The sequence below is a fragment of the Phyllostomus discolor genome, chromosome 4 (assembly GCF_004126475.2).
Source record: "Phyllostomus discolor isolate MPI-MPIP mPhyDis1 chromosome 4, mPhyDis1.pri.v3, whole genome shotgun sequence".
Lineage (NCBI taxonomy): Eukaryota > Metazoa > Chordata > Mammalia > Chiroptera > Phyllostomidae > Phyllostomus > Phyllostomus discolor.
Window position 1 is genome coordinate 93,371,716 of NC_040906.2, and position 9,065 is coordinate 93,380,780.

The 9,065-nt window shown below is 39.7% G+C and overlaps 1 pseudogene; it reads right to left on the reverse strand.

Annotated features, from left to right (window-relative positions):
• Positions 1 to 8,328: 8,328 nt before the first annotated feature.
• On the reverse strand, positions 8,329 to 8,481 carry LOC114495910 (annotated as a pseudogene).
• Between the last annotated feature and the right edge of the window lie 584 nt (positions 8,482 to 9,065).

The following is a 9,065-nucleotide window of genomic DNA, read 5'->3' on the forward strand; positions in this document are numbered from 1 at the left end:
TTGACTTCTTCCCTAATATCATTCTTGACCCATTCATTGTTTAATAGCATGCTATTTAATCTCCATGATTTTGAATGTTTTGGGTTTTTTTTCCTTCAGGTTTGTTTCTAGCTTCAGGCCCTTGTGGTCTGAGAAAATGCTTGGTATGATTTCAATTTTCTTGAAATTCTTGAGGCTTGTTTTGTGTCCTATCATGTGGTCTATCTTTGAGAATGTTCCATGTACATTTGAAAAGAATGTATATTTAGCTTCTTTTGGGTGAAGGGCTCTGTATATATCAGTAAAGTCCATTTCCTCAAGGGTATTGTTCAATGGCACAATATCTTTGTTGATATTTTGTTTAGAAGATCTGTCCAGTTTTGCTAGTGGGGTGTTAAAATCTCCCACTATAATTGTGTTGCTGTCCATATATTTCTTGAAGTCCTCTAAGATTTTCTTTATGTATTTCAGTGCTCCTATATTGGGTGCATACATATTTACAATATTTATGTCCTCTTGATGTATTCTTCCCTTGAGTATTATGAAGTGACCTTCTGGGCCTCTCATTATGGACCTTTTTTGGAAGTCTATTTTGTCTGATATGAGTATTGCTACCCCAGCTTTTTTTTCCTGTCCATTTGCTTGGAAGATTTGTTTCCAGCCGTTCACTTTCAGCCTGTGTAGGTCTTTTATCCTGAGGTGGGTCTCTTGTAGACAGCAGATATGTGGGTCATTTTTTTCTTATCCAATCAGCTATTCTATGTCTTTTGATTGGTGCATTTAATCCATTTACGTTTAAGGTTATTATTGATAGGTACTTATCCATTGTCTTTTATGTACCTGTGTTCCTCTCTCTCTCTCTCTCTCTCTCTCTCTCTCTCTCTCTCTTTTTTTTCCCTCCTTTCCTTAAAGCAGTCCTTTTAGGATCTCTTGCAGAACTGGTTTGGTCGAGGTGTATTCTTTTAGACTTCTTTTGTCTGGGAAGCTTCTTATTTGGCCTTCTATCTTGATCAAGAGCCTTGCTGGATATAGTAGCCTTGGTTGCAGCCCTCTGGTTCTCATTACCTGGAGTATTTCTTGCCATTCTCTTCTGGCTTGAAGTGTTTCCATTGAGAAGTCAGCTATAAGCCTTATTGGGGCTCCCTTGTATGTATGTTACTTCCTTTTTCTCCCTTGCTGCCTTTAAGATTCTCTCTTTGTCTTGAAATTTTGTCATTTTAATTATGATGTGCCTTGGGGTGGGTCTCTTTGGGTTCCTCTTGATTGGGGCTCTCTGTGTTTCCTGGATTTGTGTGACTTTCTCTCATCAAATTAGGAAAGTTCTCCTTCATTAATTGTTCAACTAGGTTTTTGATCCCTTGATCTTCTTCTTCTCCTTCTGGTATCCCTACTATACGGATATTATTACGTTACATATTGTCTTGCATTTCTCTTAATCCCTCTTCATTCTTTCTGAGTCTCTTTTCCTTTTCTTACTCTTTCTGGATGCTGTTTTCTACTTTGTCCTCCAGCTCGCTAATCCGATCTTCTGCTTCATCAATCCTGCTTTTCATTCCTTCTACTGTGATCTTCAGTTCAGAAATTGTATTCTTCATTTCCTCTTGACCTTTGTTGAGAGTTTCTATTTCCTTTTTCATGTTTATATAGTTTTCAGTGAGATTGATGTAGTTTCCCTCTAATTTCTGAAAGCTCATTGTGAGTTCATTGAACTTCCTGGTAATCATTGTTTTGAACTCACTATCTGATAGTTGAGTTGCCTCTATTTCATTTAGCATTTTTCCTGAGGCTTCCTCGTTTCCCTTCAATTGGGGTTGTTTCTTTGTTTTCTCATTGTTCGTGGGTTTCTTCTTTTTTCTTCTTGTTTGTTAATTTGATCTGTTCTGATTCCCTGTAATTATGGTGTGAACTTCTGTGGTAGAATATTTGTGAGATTCCGTGGTGCAATCTCCTTCATGTGTGCTGGTGCTCACAGCTTCCCCCTACTCTTTTTTGTGATCAGTTGGAGGAGTAAGGCAAAATGGTTTAAAACAGCAAGACAGTATACTATGATATTTACTTTAGCAGCCAGTAGAGAAGAGAAGGGTTATCCTTTGGCTCCTTATATTGTTAACCGTGATCCTCCACCCCACTATTCACGTTTTAGAAAGGATGGAAAGAAGGTAAGACTCTTATTGGGAATGAGAGGATTGTTAGTTGGATCTAGAAAGCTGTGAGGCTGTGGGAGGTCAGATTCTAAGGTAGGGTTGGACTAAAGATTAGTATATAGGAGTAGTGAGTAAAAGAATAGAGACAACCCCCTCAATATTATAGTTCAGAAAATTGCAAAGTGGCTGAGATCAGGTAGGGGTATTGAGAAGCATTTACAATTATATAGACTAGGTCTTACTAGCAGTAATAGTAAAGTGACAGTCTTGTGGCAGAATCGATGAGGTCTAGATAAAAAGAATAAAGAGTATAGAACCTTCAGAGGTGTATTAATGGAACACAGATGAAGGACAGTAACTTCTCAACACCTTGTGACTGAGATACCAGGGGGAACCTATCAAATGACAGTATAACCAGCCAAGCAAAGAAGATTATACAGAAAGAAAAAAAATACCAAAATATTATTAAAATAAAAAATGTTGGAAACGTGAGAAAAAGATAATACAAGTTTATAGTAACTTGCAAGATTAAAAAAAAAGGAAAGAAAAGCAGAAGATGTAGTGCAGGAGAGATAAATTTGGAGTGGAAAGAATAATATTAGGATGAATGGAAGAGAAACATAAGGGATTGCAAGAGAAAAATAATAAGAATTGAAAAATAAAATGTCACATAAAACACACAATAAAATCAATCAACCAACAGCCAGAGAAACCTAACAAAGCCAAAAAAAAAAAACAAAAAACAAAAAAAAAAAACAGAAAAACAAACAAACAAAAGCAAAACCAAAAAACCTGTTGTTGGTTTCTAATTGGCCAGACCAGTTTTTGTCTGATCTTGCTGGCTTCAACTGGCTGAGGGACCTTTGAAATGCTTCTCTCTCCCCCAGCCAGACCTCAGCTGGTTTGTCAGGAAGCCTGGGCGCTCCCCCACACACCGGCTCTCTGGATCTCACTTCCACATTCTTCCGGACTCTGAGGTCCTGCAGGTTTCCAGCTCTATGATCCCAGGAGGCACCCGCAATGTTTTTGGATTCACTGCGCCCACCCTGGGGATCGTAAAAGGGCACGCCCCTCCCCCAAACTTTTGAGATTCAGGGTCTAGGATCACCCTAAGTGCCTCGCCGTGTCCCTTCCAGCATCAAAGTGCTCGAGAGTCAGTCATCCTGTCAGGGCGCGCACCAAGCCATTTCCAGCTCCGTGTTCCCCGCCGAACCGCACTGTGCCTGGGTGTGGGTGCCTTTCCCTGCTCCCCGGGTCGGGCTGGCTGGAAATCTCTGAGCCACCACTGTAGGAACGCACCAAGTGCCACGTCCCTCCCGGGATTGCAGCACGAGATTCAGGCCTCCCTATGGGGCGCAAGCGGAGCGGAGTGCGGCCCCGCTCTGTGCTCTCCACCGATCTGCACTTCCACCGGGCTAGAGTTAAAGGTGCCCTTCCAGGCTGCCCCAGGTCCTCTGGACTAGTGTCCCTCACCCCTTCCAGGCCTCTGGGCAGGTGTTCACCATCCCTGGGCTATTTTTTCCCAGTCCAACTGTCCAATCTGTTCCTTTTAGCAATGTTCTCCCCTGGAGTTGCTCACCCCCAGTATTCTGGGGAGGGAGCAGCGACTTCCCTCTCCCGGGCGCCCTGGGGCAGACCCCGGAGCACCCCGGGCGGACCTGGGGTCTGCCCTCCCCTAGACCCCGCGTGGATCCCTGGGCCCCTTTTGTCCTGTGGCAGACTTCTTACCATCTGGTTTTCCATTGAGTGCAATAATTTTTGATGTCCTGCTTTCAAAAGTGATTCGGTAACTTAGTCCACTTGCTCTGTTTCTCCACCAATCCGCAAGTTTCTCTCCTCTTCACAGAAGCCCAGAAAAACGCTGCCTAGAGTAAAGCCACCATCTTAGACCCCCTAAATAAATAAAATCTTTAAAAAAAAGTATAGTTCTTTGGAGCCCAAGGCAGCTGCTAAGCAGTCTCTCTGTAGCTGTAGTTTATCTTGTTCCTGGCTGCTGTCTAGCTTCAGACTCCATCTTGGAAACTGGATGTGGAGCTTGAGTACACATAGGCTGGAGTACCCATGGGCATGCAGCTGCTAGGACCTCAAGATCATGTGCTCCCAGAAGGGAGTGCAGGGATATATCAACAAATGCTTCACCAGGTCAACAAGAGAGAGACTCCACCCTGGAGGCCACAGGCCATGTGACTGCTTAAGGTCATGTGGCCCATGGAGAGGACAGGCCAGTGCACTGGTGTGGGTCCTGAGCAGTGAGGGATGAAAAAAAAGACAGAGTATTTCTTTGTTCCTGTGAGGCTACATCCACTTTTTGGTTATGGGACAAGCCAGGTACTTTCTCAGAAAGAGCAATTAACTTCCTAAATCTTGTGAACTTTGGTGGGTCTACCTCTCAACAAAACCCTTCTTCCCCTAGGCTAGACTGACAAGCCACTGTTCTGATTTCTACAGTGCATGTTCCTGCCTTCCCCATCTCACCCCAGTTTATTACTGGAAGGGTGAGGACACAATCTTTTACCCTTATCCAATTATCTTTCTAGCTTTCAGGTGTGCTCTGGCCCCATCCATTCATCTTTCCACCATTCCTATAGTATGGGAGACTCCCTGACTACACCACAACCAATGTCCCAAGGCTGTCCAGTTTCCCTGCCTTTAGAGCTTCAAGCCTCATTGAAGTGGCTGCAGTGGCTAGGCCAACTCCAGGTAAACACTACTAAATCCTGGCACAGTGACTGCTCCCACTGCGAGAAGGTGGTGCCCTGCTCCTCAAGGTGTCTGCCAGGGTTCTTACCACTGCTGGCTGATGTATTCAGGCAGCTGAAATGCCATGATCAGCTGAGCCTCTGGACTCCTCACCTCACCCATCAAGAGGCACTCCCTCCTCCATGCACCTTGGCACGGTCTACCAAACAGTTGGGCACCTTGGCTTGCTGAGAAGGTACAAATTAAGAGTAGTGGCTCTTCCACTGATAACTTCATAGCTAATTGGGATTTATCTCAAAAATTAAAACCTGATTTAATGCTTAAAAATAAAGATTATCCTATGACAGACATGAAAGGACAAAGCTGGCACGTTTTGCTATCATGGCACCATTTGCCAAGCAGGCCTATAACCTTGTTAAACATGAATGCTATTTTACTCTTCTGAACTTATATCTGCAAGACTGAAAAACTACTGGAAAAATAAGAACAGAATGTGACTAAGTGCCTCCCACAGCTGCAGGCAAAAGATAGCATTGGAGCAAACAGAAGCTTACACAAAATCAACAAAAACCTTCTGTGTTGCAATACCCCTAACATCCCAGCACCCACATAATAGCAACCCCCCAACCCTTTTATAATCCAATAAAAATTCAAAGCCACTACATTTTGCTGCTGGTCTACCTCTCCACCTTTTGCCCCTTTCCTTCTTTGGAGAATGAATAAAACTACACTGCATTTTCCTCCCTTTGTGAATTCTTTCACAGTTTCTGTCAAAGGCCACCCTAGCAAAACTAATAAAGAAAATACAAATGATCATCTGAAGCATTTGGCAATATTAAATTTTAATTTATGGGTGAGACTCTCAGCAGATTAGTAATATAAACAAGTTTTTCAAACTGGTAAAGGCATTTTTGAGAAAACTATAGCCAACATTATATTTCATAATTTTTTTGTAAAAAATTGCATGTTTTTCCTTTAAGATCAGAAATAAGAAAAAGATATCTGTTCTAACCTCTTTTATTAAACATTTATTAGAGGTTTACCAGTTCTATAAAATAGAAAAATTAAATAAAATCATATATTGGAAAACAAGAATTAATTGTGTTTTTATTGACAGATGACATAGTTGTCTATTTAAAAATTCCAAGAAGCTACAAAAAATCCCTATTATAACTAGTAGAAGTGTCTAGCAATGTTAAAGTATGCTCCCTCTATTTCCCCTTTGCTGTGTGTTTTAATTATAAATGGGTGCTATACTTTATCAAATACTTTTTCCTCATCTATCGATATGACCGTGTGATTTTTGTATTTTATTTCCTTCATATGATATTACTTTTATTGATTTGAAAATATGCCATCCTTGTATCCCTGGAACAAATCCCACTTGATCATGGTATATGATCTTTTTAATGTATTGCTGGATGTGATTTGTCAATATTTTGTTGAGGATTTTAGCACCTATGTTCATCAGTTATACTGGCCTGTAGTTTTCTTTCTTTCTTATGTCTTTACCTGGTTTTGGAATTGCCCTCACAGAGTTTGGGAATCTTACTTCTTGACTTTTTTGGAAAAGTTTGAGAACTTTAGGATTTAGCTCTTCCCTAAATATATGATAAAATTATCTTGTGAAGCTATCCAGTCCAGGGCTCTAGTGTTCCAGGAGTTTTTTGATAACTGCTTCAATTTCACTGTTTCTTCTTGATTCAGTTTTAGAAGATTATATGTTTCTAGAACTTTGTCAATTTTGTCCTGGTTGTCAAATTTCATGGCATATAGTTTTTTATAGTAATCTCTTACAATCCTTTGCATTTTTGTAATATCGGTTGTAATGTCTCCTCCTACATTTTTTTATTTTATTTATGTGGGTCCAATCTCACTTTTTGTTGATCAGTCTGGTTAAAGGCTTGTCACTTTTTTTTACATTTTGAAAAACCAACTCCTGGGTTTATTGATCCTTTGATTTTTTTCTTTTAGTCTCTATGTTATTTAATTATGCTCTGATCCTGTTTATATCCTTACTTCTACTTGCTCTGGGCTTTGTTTGTTGTTGATCTTCTAGTTCTTGTAGATCTAGGGTTAGGTTGATTTCTTAAGATTTTTCTATCTTGTTTTTTAAAGACATTATTTACTTACTGTTAGAGAGAGGAGAAGGGAAAGAAAAAGAGAAGAGAAAAAAATCAATGTGTGTTTGCCTCTCATGTGCCCTCTACTGGGGTCCTGGCCCACAACCCAGGTATGTTTACTGACTGGGAATCAAACCTGCAAACCTTTGGCTCCCAGGCCGTCACTCACTCCACTGAGCCACACCAGCCAGAGCTTTCTATCTTTTCTTAGGCAGGCCTGTATTGCTATGAACTTCACTCTTAGGATTACATTTGCAGTGCCCCATAGGTTTTGGGCTCTTGTGTGTTCATTTTCATTTGTTCTCAGAATCTTTTTGATTTCCTCCTTGATCACATTGTTAACTCATTCATTGTTTAATAGCATATTATTCATTCTCCATTTATTTGAATAGTTTTGAATTTTCCTTGTGGTTGATTTCTAGTGTCAAGCCATTGTGATTTAAGAAGATGCTTTATATGTTTTCAGTTTTCTTTGTCAAGTCTTGTTTTATGTCCTACCATGTGGTATATGTATGAAAATGTTACATGTGCTTTTGAAAAGAATGTATATTTTGCTAATTGAGTCTATTTGAAGACTGTTGTTCAATGCCACAATATTCTTGTTGGATTTTTGCTTGGAAAATCTATCCATTTTGACACAATAGGAGTGTAAAACCCCCTACTGTGAGTATGTTGCTGTTTACATCTTTCTAAAAGTCCTCCAAGATTTCCCTTATATGTTTTGGTGCTGCTATGTTACATGCATATATGTTTATAAAGGTTATAATCTCTTGATGGATTTTTCCCTTGAGTATTACATGGTGTACTCTTTTTCCTCTTTTTGTGGCCTTTATTTTAAAATCCATTTTGTCTGATATAGGTATTTCTACTCCAGCTTTTTTTCCTGTCTGTTTTATTGGATTTTTTTTCAGCCCTTCACTTTCAACCTTTTGAAAGATCCTTTGGGTCTCTTATAGACAGCTTACATGCAGTCATATTTCTCATCCATTTGTCTAATCCATGTCTCTTGATTGGAACATTTAATCCATTTAAATTTAAGGTTATTATTGATAGGTACTTATTCATTGACATTTTTCCCTTTATACCTCTGTTCCTCTCTCTCTTTCTCACACTCTCACTCTTGCTCTCCCTCTTTCACTCTATCTCTATCTCTTTCTTCATCTTCTTTTTTATTTAGTTTTAGAAATGGAGGGAAGAAAGAGAGGAAGAAAAACATCAATATGTGGTTGCCTCTTGTGTGCCCTCTATGGGGAGTTAGCCTGCAACACAGGCATGTCCCCTGACTGAGAATTGAACTGGAGACCCTTTGGTTTGAAGGCTGGCACTCAATCTACTGAGCTACATCAGTCAGGAAAGACAACTACTTTTGCAACACAAGTTATCAGGGGACAGCACAAAAATAGTCCCCCACTACCACAAATTTTGCAGTTTAGTTTCCCATATTTGGGGAAATCGCAAGGGTCAGCACACCTGGAGTGCAATAGGCTTGGAAAACCACTTTCATGATCATGGTATCTCCCCTGCCAGGTAAGTATCTTTATTCATCTTCTTAAAGCAGTCCTTTTAGCATCTCTAGAAGTGCTAGTTTGGTGATATATTTTTTCACCTTTTTTTTCTCTTGACACTCCGTATTTTGCTTTCACTTAAATGAGAGCCTTGCTGGATAGAATAATCTTGGTTCCAAGCTTTTGTTTTTAATTACTTGAAATATTTCTTGCCATTTCTTTCTGGCTTGTAGTATTTATGTTGAGTAATCAGCTGATTGCCTTATCAGACCTCTTTTGTGCGTTACTAGCTGCTTTTCCTTTGTTGCCTTTAAAATTCTCTCTTTGTCTTTAAATTTTGCCATTTTAATTATCATGTGGCTTTCAGTGGATCTCTTTGTGTTTATTTTGATTGGGACCTTTTGTGCTTCCTGGATTTATATGACTATTTCTCTCATGAAGTTATGGAAGCATTCTGTCACTACTTTTTCAAACAGATTTTCTATCTTTTGGTCCTCTTCTCCTTCTCATATAACTCTGATATGGATATTATAATTTTTCATGTTGTCCTGCAGCTCCCTTAAACCATCTTCTTTCTTCCTATCTTTTTGTGTTTTGTTTCTCTATTTTGGAGT